This window comes from Cebus imitator, unplaced genomic scaffold, assembly GCF_001604975.1.
Source record: "Cebus imitator isolate Cc_AM_T3 unplaced genomic scaffold, Cebus_imitator-1.0 Scaffold573, whole genome shotgun sequence".
In the NCBI taxonomy this organism is placed as follows: Eukaryota; Metazoa; Chordata; class Mammalia; order Primates; family Cebidae; genus Cebus; species Cebus imitator.
This window is the reverse complement of record NW_016107888.1, coordinates 282,079-299,600: the sequence shown is the minus strand read 5'-3', so window position 1 is coordinate 299,600 and position 17,522 is coordinate 282,079. Positions and strand designations below refer to the sequence as shown.

The 17,522-nt window shown below is 50.8% G+C and overlaps 1 protein-coding gene and 1 pseudogene across 3 annotated transcripts in view; both read left to right on the top strand.

The window, feature by feature from the left end:
- Positions 1-17,522, top strand: part of MEOX1 (mesenchyme homeobox 1) — a 61,803-nt gene that overhangs the window by 15,884 nt on the left and 28,397 nt on the right. The gene's annotated exons all lie outside the window — the stretch shown is intronic.
- On the top strand, positions 16,758-17,184 carry LOC108294326 (annotated as a pseudogene). Its single transcript, XR_001820991.2, has one exon. The product of XR_001820991.2 is annotated as a 40S ribosomal protein S26-like (transcript).

The window sequence follows — 17,522 nt, the reverse complement described above, 5'->3', positions numbered from 1 at the left end:
AAAAATGAAGAAAGTGTGTGGGCTTTACAGTCAGGGAGCTCTGGGCCAAACTCCTGGCTTTCCCTCCTCCTAGTCGTGGGAACGCACTTGAACTTCTCCAAGCCTGTGTTCCCTTCCATAAAGCTGGGGGCTCTGATCTGCATGTGGCAGGAATGAGGAGGCATGAACAGGGAAAGCACATCCTGGACCCAGTGGACATAACTCCGCACAGTCTGAGGGCCCCTGGGAGTGCTGAAGAATGAGTGTCCCACGCACTCCACCCAGCAGCCTTCAGCAAGGGAGGGATGGAGTTGGCGTGTAAATACCTGCTCCCTCATCCTTCCGGGGGGATCACGCTGAGGTGTGGGTTCCACACTGGCGCCCAAGTTTCCCAGCAAAATTAAGCTCCCATCACCTATGGGGTGCCCTGCCTGACAGCACGCCCCTGTAAGCTGCTTCCTTCCCTGGGTCACCTCCCTGACCTTCCACTGGAGTTTCCCGTGAGCATCTCTCAAACTTGTCCTCAAGTCCTTGTCTCGGGTCAGCTTCTGCAGGACCTTGGTCTAACATGAGCCTGGCAGCCTGGAAAGGAGCCTTTTTTTTTTTTTTTTTGAGACATCGCCTTGCTCTGTTGCCCATGCTAGAGTGCAGTGACACAATCACAGCTCACTGTACCCTCGACCTCCCAAGCTCAAGCCACCCTCCCACCTCAGCCTCCAGAGTAGCTGGGACTATAAGTGCATCCCATCATTCCTGGGTAATTTTTCCATATTTTTTTGTAGAGACAGGGATTTCACCATGTTGCCCAGGCTGATCTCAAACTCCTGGGCTCAAGGGATCTTCCTGCCTCAGCCTCCCAAAGTGCCGGAATTACAGGCATGAGCCACCACACCTGGCCATGAGTTCTTTTCCTCTCCTCCTCTTTGGCTGTCAGTGTGGAGAACAGGTTGGCGAGCAAAGCCACCACAGGGTCTGGGTCCTGCTGTGGCTTGCAGGGGTATGTGTGTAGTCACTGATGTCCAGGGGCCAGCAAGGACAGTGTCCCCCAACTGTAAGGACGCCATCCAAGTCCCAGGGAAGGCGGCTCATGTTTCCCTTCCCTAGATCCCCGATATCTGCTAGTTGGGGAGCAGAGCTATAGGCCCATCCACAAGAAGCCCATTTCCCCTAATCCCACATCCATCAATCTGAAATTGACACTCATCACAACTTTCCCTATCTTCATCTGTCTTTCCTAGTTCCTCAGACACAAAGCAAACAGCCGCTTCCCTGCTCCTTGGAGACATCTCGCCTCTAAATCTTGAAACTGCCAAGCCCCAGCTGGCCAGACCCCGGCCGCGTGAATTCTAGCCCCCAGGGGCATTGAAGTCACCTCCTCGAGAAATCCTATGATTTCATCTTCTATTTAATCTTTATTTCTCCTCATACTTTTTAGAACTTCAAATAATTTCTCGTTTGTAGTAACTAGGAAGCCATAAATCGCCCCTTTATGTCTAAGGAAAATCAATCGTTATTTGACATTTTACCTTAATATTCCCGACTTCCTTCAACTGTAATAAAGCTTCCATCTGCCTTTTATTTTACAGGCAATTAGCAAGTCACCTTTTTAAAATTTCTCCACATTTTCTATCAAATGAATGCTAGGATTGAAAGGGGAGAGCTGTTTTATGGGATTGAACTCACTGAGTAGAAGGGATTTATCTGTAGCCTTCAAGGTACCAACACTCATTAATGGGTTTTATTGATTCGGGGGCTTTTTAACCCTTAGCAATAATACAGGTGTCACCTGCCCGAGGCAGTCAGGAGGGGGCAGGGATGCTGGGAGGGGCTGTGGGGGAGTCCACACATTTCTGAGCCCTGGGTCCAAGCTAGAAAGGGAGAGAAATGAGTTCTAACCCTTTGAAATGTGATCACGCTCAGCCCAACCACACCCATAGAGGTAAGTCACAGCCCAGACACCCTCTTTTTCCTGGGGACAAGCTGGAGTTTTTTGGTTTTTTTCTTCAAATCACCCAGGGGAATGCAACATATTTGCACCTGTGTCATGGGATCAAAAGAAAGAGGCCCATTAGCTGGGCGTGGTGGCTCACACCTGTAATCCCAGCACTTTGGGAGGCTGAGGTGGGTGCATCGCCTGAGGTCAGGAGTTTGAACCAGCCTGGCCAACATAGTGAAACCCCGTCTCTACTAAAACTACAAAAAATTAGCTGGGCTTGATGGCAGGTATAATCCCAGCTACTAGGGAGGCTGAAGCAGAAGAATCACTAAACCCGGGAGGCGGAGGTTGCAGTGAGCCGAGGTCAAACCATTACACTCCAGCCTGGGCAACACGAGCAAAACTCCATCTCAAAAAAAGGGGGGGCCTATTGTTGGGATTCAAGACCCTGGGCTTGGTCTGCCTCTTTTAGCCCTGGCGTTGTGGGCAGGCCAGGGAAGGAACCTCTGAGACTCAGTTTCCTACAATGTGAAGTGGGGAGATGAATCTTCTCTTTGACCTCCTCGCAGGGCTGCCAGGGTTCACCCCCAGACCAGGTCGGTGAGAAATGCTTAGAAGACCATGCAGGGTTCAAGAAACTACCAAAAAACCAATAAGAACCTTGGTCACAAATGGAAACCTCGGTCCACAAACTCCAGAACAAAACCTTTTCTAGAACTCACCTTAACAGTTCTGCGCCCCCACTGCCTGGGCTGGTGAAGCTTTGGTGCCAGTCTTTCCCTCGCTCCAAAGGCCCCAGCAGCCTTTTCCACCATCCCCCTTCCTCAAAAGCCAGCATTTGACTCTCAGAGCCCAGGAAGCCTTTCTTGGTCCAGACAGCAAGGCTAGAAGGCTTAGAGCTGTCAGCAAGAGATGCAAGTCCAGTGGCTGAGGACAGAGTCCCAGGGACAGTATGACTAAGATGGCAAGGGTAAGTCCAGCTGACATTCACGGCAGGTTCTGGGCGGCAGGTGTATGGGTGTTCACTGTGAAATTCTTTCAGCATTGCCATACACTTGCAACTTTTTATTAAAATGTTGGAAGGGAAACAAAAGGCTTAGTCTGGGGCAAATACCCCAAAGTGGGGTACCTGCCTGTGATGGAAAAAGGGAACCAGTGTGAGCACAGGAGGAAGGCAAGGGGCCCTCTGGATCTACACAAATCTGTTGGTGGGAACTGCTACGTTATTTGTGGGCCCAGTGCAAAATAAAAATTTGGGGCCCTTCCTTCATAAATGAAGAATATCGGCCAACACGGCGGCTCACGCCTGTAATCCCAGCACTTTGGGAGGCTGAGGTGGGTGGATCACCTGAGGTCAGGTGTTTGAGACCAGCCTGGCCAACATGGTGAAACCCCATCCCTACTAAAAATACAAAAATTAGCTGAGCATGGTGGTACACACCTGTAATCCCTGCTACTCAGGAGGCTGAGGCAGGAGTATTGCTTGAACCCGGGAGTTGGAGGTTGCAGTGAGCTGAGATCCCACCATTGCACCTTCTCCTGGTAACAAGACCAAAACTCTGTCTCCAAAAAAAAAAAAAAGAAGATATCAAGCTGGGGACAGCAGAGCATTAAACTAAGTGCCCTTCTAATCTCAGAGCCCTGGGTTCTGCATAGGTCTCCCGCCCATGAAGCCAGCCCTGTCTGCTTGGGTTAAGAGGTCTATTTTAACCAACTCCTTCTGACCCATCTCTCCATTTCTAATCTTACAAGAACATTACCCTGAACCTGGCATTCGACGCAAGTAAACAATAAGTGAGTAAGTTGGGACCTTTTCTAATAATAATAAGAGTTACTGCTCATAAGACCTTCACCGTGTGCCAGGCACTGATTCAGTCTTCCATGGACAGTAACTCATTCAATCACCCCAGCAACCCTATGAGGCAGGACTACTGTTACTCTCATTTCGCAGATGAAAAATCGGAGGCACAGAGAGAATAGTTAATTTGCCTAAGCTCTCAGAGTTGGTAAGTGGTAGAGACAAGCTTTGCTCGCAGGTGGCTGGGTTCCCGAATCACACTTTTAGCCATTCCACTCTGCTGCCTCTCCAAAAAGATAGTCAGGACAAGCTGGACGGAGATGGCCTCCTGGCTGGAATTTTTACTAGTCCCAGGAAGGCGACCTTCTTGGCACGGCTAGCTCAGTGCTTCTCAACTACAAGGTCACCATACACCATCTTGAACTATGTCACAAGTGTCACGTTATTAGTCAGAAAGAAGCAAAGTCTGTGAATAACTAAACCTTAAAAAAAAAAATGAGAGCAGATTCAAGCAGTGTCTTCTCACATATTTGTATCTTAACTGGCTTTTCAGACAGCAGGAACAGCCAACATCAGAGACGTCTCCTGCAAGGTCTCCTAGGGGGGTTCTCAGAGGAGAGGAATGCCAATGAATGTCATGGCAAGGCGAGGCAGGACAGGAGAAGCAAGAACTGTGGCTCTAACCTTATTAATAGGGACTGAAGAGCGCTGAATTTATAAAAGCACTGTTTTTGGTTTCACCGGCTCCCTCTCTCATTACAACTGATCCAGGACACCACGGACACCTGGTGGCTGCTCATGGAATTGCAGGCTTAGCGTCCAGGAGGGACGGTGCAGGGTCTTTCTCCCATTTGCTAGAGAGGAGAGAAGCTACGTCCTCAACTCCAAGAATCCAGCATTCCCCAACTCCACATCCTTCAGTCCGAAAGTGCCCCAACCACTACTTTCCCTACCACGTCTCCCTTTCCAAGTTCCTCAAACGCAACCAGCCATTTCCTGCACCTATGTGCAGTCGTAGCCATACAAAGGGGATACAATGTGCCTGGGTGAGCCAGGAGGACCCCTTGAGGACATGGCCCTTGAGGATGGGTAGGAAATGGCCAGGGAGACAATAGGGGAAGGGCATCCTCATGAAGAGGGGATAGATTTGGGGCCACGGCCTTGTAAGAAAGAGCTCCAGGATGCACCGTGATTATTATTTCATTTAACCCTCATGAACAACCTTGCCAGGGAGATAGTATTGCTCACGTTTAAGGTGAGGAAGTAAAAATTCAGGAAAATGAACTTACCTGCCCAAAGCAATCTGACAGGTAAGTGGCAGGGCCTTGTGAGTTGAGGAGGATTTGAGCTGGTGGAGATCAGAGGAGTAATTCTAGATCACTGGGGAAAACAATAAACCTACAGGGTGCCTTTGGTGCTTGCACCAGCCTTGGCACTGCAGCCTGCCCAGTCCTCGGGCACGGTCAGGAGGGATGAGGGCCCTTCCTACCAAGGTGGCTGCCGCCAACTGGCTGGGCTGCACTGCACGCAGGCCAGAGGACCGGAAAGATGAGATTTACGATGGCCATGGCCTTCATGACTTAATGGTCAGGAGTTGAGCTATTTCATCTCATCAGACAGTTTTGCCTAGAAATAGCCACAGACCTTCATTCCAGGATGGCTTTTAGTCATGAGGGGGTGACCTGCAGATCTCCTAAATCATGTTAATTCCCACGGCAGCGGGCGGTGCTTTCTTCTCTCTGCAGCGTCTTTCACCATTCGCCAGCCATTTGCTTATCTGAAGGAAAGTCTCTCTGGGGCCAGCAATGTTGAGGAATACACGGTATGGGGGCGCAGGAAGGCCACTCTGATGTGGCCTGACTTGGGACCATCTGTCCACCCAGACAGAGCTCAGCAAATGGTCAAGGAGCTGAGAATCAGCTCAGTCCCTCTCTCTCTCTCGCTCTTCTTCCCTTTACCTCCTCCCCACTCTCTCAGCCCCTCACCTAGCTAGCTGCCTCTCCCCCTACCTCCCAGGGTCCCCCTGGGGTGGGACCACTTGCTGAGCAGTTGAGATGAAGGCAGGACCCTTCCCTCCTCAGAGGAGACTGAGGCGGGTGGATCACTTGAGGCCATGAGTTGAAGACCAGCCTGATCAACATGGTGAAACTCTGTCTCTACTAAAAATACAAAAATTAGCTGGGTGTGGTAGCCCACACCTGTAATCCCAGCTACTTGGGAGGCTGAGGCAGGAGAATTGCTTGAACCTGGGAGGTGGAGGCTGCAGTGAGCTGAGATTGCACCACTGCACTCCAGATCTGGGTGACAGAGCAAGACTCCATCTTAAAAAAAAAAAAAAAAAAAAAAAATTCCCATCCAATGGCAGGACCCTGGGCACAGGACATGGGACATGGAACAGTCTCAGTCATAGCCACTGGCTGGGACAACTCCAGCAAACAGTGTCTTTGCTGGCCCTTCTCACTGTCCACCCACTGGCTTTTCCTGACTCATGGAGTGGCCCTGAAGACCCCTTCCCCAGATCTGATTCCTAGGTCTGGGGTCCCAGCAGCAGCCTCGCTCAATCCTCATTCCCCTGGAGGTCCCACCCCACACCCTCTTGACTCTCCAAGGAGTGAAAGGCTCCTTTCACTTTCACCTTGATGGTCTGTTAAAAGCCAAATCCAAATCATTAGCAACAGAAGTCAATTGCCCTTGGCAGAGCCTCAAACCCTTCCTGGGAAGTGAGACACTTTTGTATCCTACCTGGCTGGAGACATGCCTTCCCCTCACCCTCAACCCTCAGAATAGGCAATAAACAAAAGGAAACTTTTCTAATGCAGTAAATAGAAGGAGGAAAACTAAAGCAGACCAGATTCTGTTTTATTTCCTAATAAAACAGAGGCTGTGTGTCTCCTGACACCCCCAGAGGGCCCATCACCTCGGGATGTATTAGTAACACACCTGCTGCCTTGCAAGGAGACTTGGTTGTCATTTACCTTTGTAAGGAGCCTTCTCAGATCTCAACTCACCATGTGAGTTGGCTGTTACTAATCATCGCTACCATTAAAAATACCTACAATGTGCTGGGTGCTTTCTATATGGCATTCTATGCAAGCCTTACACTGACCCTGAAATGTAGGCGATGTTATTTCCATTTCACAGGTAGGGCTCTGAGGTTCATTAGCTTTCTCAAGGTCATACAGCTAAAAAATGACAAGGTGAACCTATGTGGGTCGTCCCTCCTGTGGGGCCCCAGGGAGCTGCTGGCTGATTTCTAGGGCGTTTGCACGCAGAGCGAGACTCGGCCAGCAGAGGGCGCCAGCGCCCCGCCGAGGCCGTGGGAGACCGGCGGGAAGGCGGCCGCGAGGCTTGGGCGGGTTTCGGTTTAGAGACTGCAGCCTCTGGACTCTCCGCACGCCCAGCGCGGACCATTGCGACCCAAGGCTCCTCTCTCGGAGGATGCCCTGGAGCCAAAGTCTGTGGGCAGATGAGGGCCAAACACCGCCTGGCTCTTTATTTTGCATCCAGAAATGGGGTGCTCTGGATAGCTGCAGCCCCCACCCGCGGAGCGAGCTCAGGCTGCTTTCGAGGAGAGAAAAAGGAAGTGGCTCTCCCAGTCCTACCACCTGGGTTCTGGTCCCAGTGGACCATGGGAAGGCTGAGACCTTCCCCGTGCCTCTGTTTCCCCATCTGTAAAATCGCAGCATTTGTGCACCCCAGACTCCTGAGTTCAAGGTGAGGGGCGTTGTCCTCTACCATTTCGGAAAACCTGCCGCCCAGAATAACCAAGGTGCCAGGGGTTGAGCACCAAAACGAAGAAACGCGCTGCATGTGGATACGGGAAAGGGAATTGATATGCAAATACATGCAGCTTCTTTGATATTCCTTAAACAAGAATATCAAATCAGAGTCCATGGGAGGTGGGGTCTGGGGTTGGTGGTCAGAGATGGGATCCCCAGGCCTGCAGGGTCTGTCTTCCTTTCCAGCTCTCCAAGCCCTGCCAGTCTTTCCTCCTCGACCTTCTCTCTTGCCTAAAGAGAAACTGTCATGAGCTTGCTAATCCTGAAAGGTTCTGTGCCCTCCCTGCTGCCCAAACCATCCAACCTATTTACCAGAAATGGCTTTGTTCTAAGAGGTACAAAATGGGCCTCAAGGGTGAGGGCCCACGGGTCTGGCCCCCAGAAGCACCCTGGAGCAGCGAGGGCCCCCAGCCAGTGACTTTCACCAGCCTTCCCTGGTGGAGGGGAGATTCACAGTGCAAACTCTTCTCCAATGCAGGGACAGATGACCCAGCCTGAAACTGATCCACCTTGTGGACAGCAGGGAGCTGGAGGGACTTTGCTGAGGACTGGGACCCATGTGCAGTTGCTACCATGCCCTGCTTTGGCAGAGAAAAGATGCAGATCTTGGGGTCACACCGTGACCTCTCCAGAACTGGAACAGCCTCTGCGTGGACTGCCATGGGGTCTCCCTTGAGAGCTGGAGCCACCACAGGATCTTGCTCACCCCAGGGAAGTGGCAGCAATAGGACCATCATGACCTTCACCTTGACCTTTCACCACAGCCTGACCCCAGGTGGGAGTGAGCGCAACGGCACAGGGGTTGGGGGTCTGTGTCAGAGTAGGAGGGGTGTCTAAACAAGGGAAGTAAGAAAGCATTGCAGAGAACATTAACTGCCCCCCTCTTCTGTTTGCCAAGCCCATTTGGCTTTCTGCTTTCTCCAGCCTCAGGAGTCAGGAGGCGCTAAAATGTCTAAATCTCATATGGCTTGACCACAGCCAGAGAGGGACAAAGCCAGGCCTTGAAGTTTCTATTCTGATTCCCAAGAAAGAAGGAAGGAAGGAGGGAGACAGTAACGAGAGAGAGAGAGAGAGAGAGAGAGAGAGAGAGAGAGAGAGAGAGAGTGCAAGACTTGTTAGAGGCCAGAGGAGTCTCAAGCCAGAGGTGTCTCTCCCCAGCCCTGGGCTGGGAGGGAGCTGGGGGCCACCCTGCCCTCCTGGTCTTTCTTCTGCCCTGGGATTTGATTGCTCTGCAAGTTCAGTGAGCAGTTCAGTGACAATACTGGGGGCTCTGAGCTGCTCAGACTCAGACACAGGTGTGCCCTCCCTACTGAATTTATGAGACCCCAGACCTAGGGGACCTCAGGGCCGTAATTCAAGGCAAATCCTAGAGACCTGTTGAACCCATGGCTACTTAGCAGTAGAATTCCCTAGGAAGCATTAAAAAGCTACAGACTGCTCCAGGCTTCTGCGGGGTCAGCCCCCTGCCTCCGCTGCCTGCCCCTCCCCGCCTATGGCAGCCCACCTCAGGGCATTTCTCCTCCCAGTCCCTAACTGCCGGTCTCCCCTCATGCCCTCTAGGACCCTCCCTCCTCCCACCCATCCTTGGAGCTGCCCGCTTCCCTACGAAATGCTTCCCCACCCCACCACCCACGTCAGCCCTTCCGTTGCCCTCTGTACCCCATACCTGGCATCCTGGCTCTCAGCCCTTCTAACAGTCTCTCCCTTTGCTTTCCATCAGAACTTTCCTCTTGACCAAAACTGCTGTGTTCCTGTTCTGCATTGCCCTGACTTTGGGATGCCTTGTGCACCCTCTGGCTTTGTTCTTTTCCAGCCCCACACAGGCATGCACGCGCACACACACACACACACACACACACACGCACGCAAACACAGACGCACACACAGACACCCTGCCTACTGCTCACACACTTTCCTCCTCCTCTGAGTCTCCTAAGTCCTCTCCCTTTTTCAAGTCCGGGCTCCAGTCCCACCCTCCCTGGACCTGCCCAGACCAGCCCTGTCCAGAGACCTCTCCTCTCTGAACGGCAGTGCCCACATCCTCAGTCCTCATCCGTTCCACACCCTCTCCAAGTTCATTCTCTTCCTGCAGAGCTGGCCAGACCTCCCCAAGAGGCCTGGCAGGAGCTCCTGAGGTAGGAGTTTCTTTGCTCTCTTAGGTAGTCACTCAATGCCAGTTTGTGGATTGACAGGTGATTCTTAACATTTGCAACAAAGTCTGCCCGTAGCCTGCTCCCGCAGCACAAGGAAAATGAGACTGGTCTTGAGAGGATTTGATTCGTGCATTTTGGAGGGACAAGCCTGCCTGGGAAAGTCTCCTGCAGGAAAGGCAGACCAGGCTGCCCCACCCCGAGTGTGGGTCCTAGCCCTCGGCTGCTGGGTGATGTGACGTCCCATGTACCCACTACCCTCGCCCCGTCTCAGCAGCAACTCAGAATCTCTGTCTGGGTCTGGTCCACCATCGGCCCCTGTCTGAACTTGAACTCTTTCAGGGCTGGCACAGTGACCCACCATCCTATCATACCCACGGTGACCTGCTGGGTGCTGTGAGATGTCAATGTGGGCCCTGCTGTGTGCACCAACTTGCCTGGCAATATTGTTACCAGCTTAGGGGTCAGAGAGATTTAGAAACTCACCCAAAGACACCCAGCCAGTAAGTGGCTCAGTTGGGGTTCAAACCCAAGTCTATAAGATGCCAGATCACCTGGTCCATCCAGACACCTGACTGCATCTTGCACTCTGCACACAGTAGATTTAAACCATTCAAACGTCTACAGAAGTCAGGGACTGGACATGGTGGCTCACACCTAGAATCCCAGCACTTTGGGAGGCCAAAGTGGATGGATCGCTTGAGCCTAGGAGTTTGAGACCAGCCTGGCCAACATGGTGAGATCCCATAACTACAAAAAAGTACAAAAATTAGCCCCTTGTGGTGGTGCACACCCGTGGTCCCAGATACCGGGAGGCTGAGGATGAAGGATCACTTGAAGTTGAGGTCAAGCCTGCAGTGAGCCAAGATTGTGCCACTGTATTCCAGCCTGGGTAACAGAGGCAGATCCTGTCTCAAAAAAAAAAATAAAAAAAATCTACCGAAGTGAATCTACCTAGAAACAGAGAACCTAAAGAATCAGCAGGAGATTTGGTTGGAAATAGCATTAAGGTGTCTGAGAGCCTCTCAGACACAGGCCAGGTGGAGATCCAAGCCAAAGCCTCCTCCATGGTTTTAGGCCTATGCTGGTGAACAAGGCAGATGCAGCCCGGACAGCATCTGGCTTCCAGCTCTGCCACTGGGCGGAGACATCACAGACTTGTAGTAGGGACAGTCAGCCGCCCACTGGGGGTTCATGTGTCTTCCACTTAAAACCTAGAAAATGGAAGCTCAGAGTAGACATAAGCCTGGGCTGTTTTAAAACGGAAGGGGTTAGTAACCTGTAGGTAGCTCTCTTCCTATCCCCTGTGTCTGCATGCAGCTGTGGGGCCACAGTGGTTTGAAATCCCCATCGGTTCCCCCTTTCTAGGGTCAGAAGAGTGGGTCCTCCCTCTCGGAAGGTAGAGCTCTCTGGCCTGGGCACATTGCAGCAAGTGCTGCGGTTCTAATTCTCACCACCAGATGGCGCTCCCAGGCCCTCAGCCGGGTTCATGCCACGATGTTTCCATCCAAATCCATGAATCAGTTTTTCTCACTCCTCTGTTTGTGAAAGCTACACCTAAAATGTTTCTACCTAAATCCATGAACTAGTTTCCCTTACTCCTCCTCTGTAGGCGAAAGCTCCTCCAGAGACTACAGCAGGACTTTGAAGGCCCAGGAAATGAGAAATTAACTGTTTGGGTGCCAAAAGTGGGAGTTGTGGTGTGGGTTGAACTGACGGAGGATGTGAATGCTATTGCTGTTTAAAAATGCAACCACACATTCAGCTTTCAAAATAACCGAAGTCTCAGCCAGGCGCGGTGGCTCACGCATGTAATCCCAGCACTTTGGGAGGCTGAGGCAGGCAGATCACTTGAGGTCAGTTCAAGATCAGCCTGGCCAATGTGTCGAAAGCCTGTCTCTACCAAAATACAAAAATTAGCAGGGCGTGGTGGCAGGCATTTGTAATCCAACTACTCGGAAGGCTGAGGCAGGAGAATCACTTGAACCCCCAAGGTGGAAGTTGCAATGAGATGAAATCGCACCACTGCACTCCAGCCTGGGCAATAAGAGTGAAACCCCAGCTCAAAAAAAAAACATAAAAATAACCAAAGGCTGAGGACATCGGTTCAGAGAGAGAGAGAGAGAGTGTGTGTGTGTGTGTGTGTGTGTGTGTGTGTAACAAAGACCAGAGTGTGTAGACATCGGGTTTCAGAGCTCACCTCTGTGTCTAGCTGTCTGCCAATCTGAACTATATATACTCCACTGGTGAATGTGGACATGCACACGTATATGGCGAGCAGGAGTGAGAACATTGACCTGACGTGTCTCCTTGCGTGTCTAGCTGTGTGTGTGCATTGTTAGGAATGCTAAGTGTGGACTGAGCTTTTGTGGCTGTGTGTGTACATGTGTGCCTTCCCCTGCTTTGGCGTTTCTGCCCAGATACAGGGGCTTTGCCCTATGGGTAAACATGCTTACTAGCATCCCTAAGGCCATCTGGCAAGGACACACGTGTGCTCGTGCTCCAAGCCTGTCTGTATTCAATTTTGTGTGATGTGTGGCCCACATGCACAGGAGGTATGTAGGGACTCTCAGACTCCAGGGAGGAGGCGTGCATATGTGTATATGTGTGTTTATGTGTGTGCACCCCTGGTGTCCTGCCTCTCCTGGGGCTCAGTCAAGGCTGGCTCCTTTCTGTTTCTGGGATGTTCTACTTCTCCATGACACAGAATCCTTCTAAGCTGCTGCTCTCCTCCGTGAGTGCTGCACCTGCCTTTCTCTGGCCAAGCACGCCTTAGAGGAGGTGGTTTATTTCTTCAATTAAAAGAAGAAAGACCCTGGGAGGCCGCACACTTAAAATTACCACATTTTAAAAAGCTCTGACATTCATGAAACTATAAACCTCACAGTGATGTCCTGCTCCCCCAGGCTCCTCCCTGCCCTGAACTAAGGGGTTCACCTCCTCCAGGAATTGGACGGCCCCTCTTCTGAGGCTGGAAGATCAGACCTTTTCTTCTCTGACCAGAGAGACCCCAGTATTGTTTGCATGTGTAACCAAGTGTTCACCTTTCCATCCCTCCAGATCTTTTTCTTCCTTAGTGTATTCAGGAAAGAGGCTAGGAAGCAGAAAACACAGATTCTGGCATCCTCTCCCTGGTTGGGTGACCTTGGATGAGGTCCCTAACCTCTCTGGGCCTCAGATTTTTCCATGGCAGAATGAAGCCAGTGCACATTGCGATCTGAAGTTTCTTCCTGCTCTGACACTGACACCTGAGCCCCACAAAATCTTGACAACGAGTATAGGAGTTGGCATTACCCTGTCTTACGAAAGAAGCAGAAGCTCATTAAGGTGAAGTGACCTCCCCCTTCCAGGGACACTGCGTCTTCTGCAACACCACTCTGAAATGGACAAAGGCGGAGAGAGCAGCAAGTAACACAGACAGGCACACGCTCACTACTCCCTGCCTGATCCTCTCTCAAAACACCCCAGACAGCCAGGAGGGGATGGATGAGAACTTGCCTCGAAAGTAATTATTGGTGTTCATAATGATGCCCTAAGGCATTACATTCCCCTGAAAATGCCTTCAGAATCATCAAAGAAAGATTAAGCCATGCCTACTATAATTGCTCTTTGAAATACCTTCTATTTTATTCTCCTGCTTGGAAAATTGATAACCTATGGATTTTCAATTAACTTTAAGTTACAAAGAATATTCGGTTTACCCAAGTATCCCATCCATTTATGGTTCCCTTTTAGGAGGAGCTGATTATCCATCTCAAGCTGTATTCCCCAAGGAGCCTGACATTTTTATGGGATGACTGAGTTTAGGGATGGAAAAACCCTCGATCTGTAATAGGAGGCACTGGCTCCAGCCCTTTCTAGGACTGTGACTTTGGCAGATCACCAGCCTCTCCAAACCTCAGTGTTCTCACCAGTTTAAAAAATGGATTGATGCCAGCTCTGCTCCCTCAGGGTCCTTGCCAGAATCAAGTAGATGATGGATGTGTTTGTAAATGTCATGTCTATGCAAATGAGAGACGCACAGGAAGCACTTGAGAACTGCTTGGTGAGACCCCTAGCGTAGCCAAGCCAGCAAAACTGCTGGGCTGGGCAAAGAACATGCAACAGGCTTCCCAGCCTCACAGCATTCCCATTAACAACTGATGCAGCCGTGGCTAAATCACTAGGCTTCTCTGGGCCTCAGTTTCCTGATCTGTAAAATGGGGACCAGAGAGACTTGGCGAAGATCAGAGATTGCAGATAACTAGTCGCGCCACGGTCTGGGCTGCTTTTAATGGAATGGCAGTGTCTTAAATTCATTGCCAACACTTAAAAGTTGACAGGGCTGCTGATAAAAAAAAGAAAAAAATCTGGGAATATGGCTTTTCTGGACATATGGGAAGATATGGTTGGTTATACTGGGCCCATGTTCATGCAAGGGGAAATTGGCCAGTGCCAAGTAGCTGTTGACCCCCTCTTTCTCCTATCAAAGGAATCCAGGTGTCTCCCGCCCAGCTGGTTTGGAGAGCCTGTGTTTGCTTGCCTGGCTCCATGGGTTCTGACCCCTAAACTGACCGATCTCTAAGGCTTTAGACCTTGAACCATCATCACACCTCCCCTGGGGATGCTGGCCTTCACCGGGAGGGGAAGGGCGAGTTGGGCAGTAATCGGGACCTCCCTGGGGCCACCCTCTCCACCTGGCCTGGGTCAGGAGAGGCACATTCCTTCAGCAGCTCCCAGGCCAGTGGGCAGAGGGCTCTGAAGAGACTCCCCCCACCCCAGCTCTCACAGCCAGAGCTAGTAACTCACAGCTGCGGTTACCCGCACGCTGATTTCTGTTTTAAAAAATACTGCTGGGTAAACAGTGAGGGAAACCTGAGCTGTTCCCACACCACATAAATCCCCGGTTTGCTGTCCTATCTGGTTAGCTGGTTTCCCCAAATAATGGCACTGCTGCCTGGAAAGCAAGGGGCTGGAAAAGGGAGCCCCGGGAAGTGAGCGGCTGGGAGTCTCCCAGGCTGGCTCTGGGCCCAGGCCTGGTGGCCTCCCTCCTTCTGTCTTTCAGCACTTCCTGCCCAGGGACACTCACCTTTGTCCCCACTCCTTCCACCTGGGCCGCCCTTCCTCCACCCCTCTGCTTTGTCTCTCTCAAAAGGCCTCCAGAGAAGGCTTTCCTGGGGAACCCTGGGCTCCTCCAGCAGCCAAAGACAGACCTACCCCAATACCACACTTCCCTCTGGAAAGCTCCCTTAAGCCTTCCTTCCAGAGCCTTCTGTCAAAGTGCAACATCCTGACTCAAAAGGTAAGGCCAGAGCCTTCTGCATCCTGGAAATAAATGTAACCGTGGATTAGGATTGCCAGATTTAGGAGGGAAAAGGACACCCGGTTAAATTTGAGTTTCAGAAAACAACAATTTTTTAGTCTGTGTCCCAAATATTTCCTGGAACATACTCACCTGGGCACCCTGCATTTTATCTGGCAGCCCTACCTTAGCTCTTTTCCTTGAGAATAGATTTTGATGAGGAAGAAGAACAGGGAAGAATTATTGGGTCCACAAGCTCCCTATAGGCTGCATCTCCCAGCCTCCCCAGCAGCTCCTCACTGCCAAGTATGTAGTTCTGACCAGTTGGTCTACAGAGCAGCTGTGGACTTTCAGAACACCTCCTTAAGACAGGTCAAGGAGGGCTGGGTGCAATGTCGCACGCCTGTAATCCCAGCACTGTGGGACGCCAAGACAGATGGGTCATTTGAGGTCAGGAGTTCAAGACCAGCCTGGCCAACATGACAAAACCCTGTCTCTACTGAAAATACAAAAATTAGCCAGGTGTGGTGACGTTTGCCTGTAGTCCCAGCTACTCGGGAGGCTGAGGCAGGAGAACTGCTTCAACCTGCGAGGTGGAGATGACAGGGAGCTGCGATTATGCCTCTGCACTCCAGTCTCAGTGACTGAGTGAGATTCTGTCTCAAAAAAAGAGAAAAAAAGTAGAGAGGTTGGGCACTGTGTCTCACTCCTGTAAATTCCAGCACTTTGGGAAGCCAAGGTGGGAGGATCGCTCAAGGAACGGAGTTCAAGACCAGCCTGGGCAACAGAGCAAGACACATTTCTGTTGTTGTTATTATTCGATATTATTATATTATTATTATTATTTTTGAGACAGAGTCTTGCTGTTGCCCAGGCTGGAGTGCAGTGGTACGATCTCGGCTCACTGCAACCTCTGCCTCCTGGGTTCAAACGATTCTCCTGCCTCAGCTTCCTGAGTAGCTGGGACTACAGGCACCTGCCACCATGCCTGGCTAATTTTTGTATTTTCAGTAGAGACAGGGTTTCACCATGCTGGCCAGGCTGGTCTTGAACTCCTGACCTTGTGATTTGCCCGCCTTAGCCTCCCAAAGTGCTAGGATTATAGGCATGAGCCACCTCGCCCAGCCCTCCTATCTATTTTTGAAAAAAGGGGGTGGACAGAGAGATGGGGAGAGTCCATTTGCCCTTCCTCCTTCGTGCTGCTGGGAATGCTGACATGCCAGTTGAACAAGGTGCCGCAGGGGAGCAAAGCAGAGAGACAGTGCCTGGAGGAGAGGCCATCCCAGCTTGGACTGTCACCTCCTGCATTTTTATGGGGGAGAATAATAACTCTGTGTGTTTCCCCTTTTGTCATTTGTTTTCATTCTGCACAGCTGACTCCAATCCAGACCCCCTGGAAAAGTTCATTTGCTGGGTGCTTACTGAGTGTCTGTACCTGGATTATATAGTCAGCCTCCACTTTACAGTCAAGGAAACTGAGTCATGTCACCTCCAAGAGCCAGGTTTCTACGCAGGCCATTCTGTGTATTATATTTTTCAGTCATCTACCTACAATCTTGGCAGCAGAAAGTATAGCACCAACGGTTTAAATGTGTGTGTGTGTGTGTGTGTGCACGCGCATATGTATATATGCGTGCGCACACACACACACACACACAGAAAACCCAACTGCAGAACTTATTTCCCTTAGCTTTGTGTTTTCTGAGAGTTAGAGAAAAGCCTCATTATTGGGCCCCTGGGGTGGAATGCAAGGACTGTTCTGTAGTTTACTCAACTCTGACCCCTGGATCATATTATTTGAGCCTTATAAAAGCCCTGTTGGGGCTTTTTCTGCTGCGAGCTTCCAAAATGACAAAGAAAAGAAGGAACAACGGTCGTGCCAAAAAGGGCCGCGGCCATGTTCAGCCTATTCGCTGCACGAACTGTGCCCGATGCGTGCCCAAGGACAAGGCCATTAAGAAATTCGTCATTTGAAACATAGTGGAGGCCGCAGCAGTCAGGGATATTTCTGAAGCGAGTGTCTTTGATGCCTATGTACTTCCCAAGCTCTATGTGAAGCTACATTACTGTGTGAGTTGTGCAATTCACAGCAAAGTAGTCAGGAATCGATCTCGTGAAGCCCGCAAGGACCGAACACCGCCACCCCGATTTAGACCTGCGGGTGCTGCCCCACGACCCCCACCAAAACCCATGTAAGGAGCTGAGTAAAAGACTGAAGACAACTATTCCCTGGAGAAAAATAAAATGGAAATCGTACTTGATATTGCCTATTAAGTGTATCTGCGCCAGATAGGGTGGGGATTTTGTGTGTGTTAGACCAAGTGTGAAATAACAAGTAGTATTTTCATGGGGAAGAAAGCTTATTTATGTAATCAAATTTTTTTTTGTTGAGGGGGAAGGGTGGGGAATGGAATCTTGCTCTGTTGTCCAGGCTGGAATGCAATGGTGCTATCTCAGCTCATTGCAACCTCTGCCTCCTGGGTTCAAGCGATTCTCCTGCCTCGGCTTTCCAAGTAGCTAGTATTAGAGACGTGTGCCACCACACCCAGCTAATTTTTTGTATTTTTAGTAGAGGTGGGGTTTTACTATATTGGCCAGG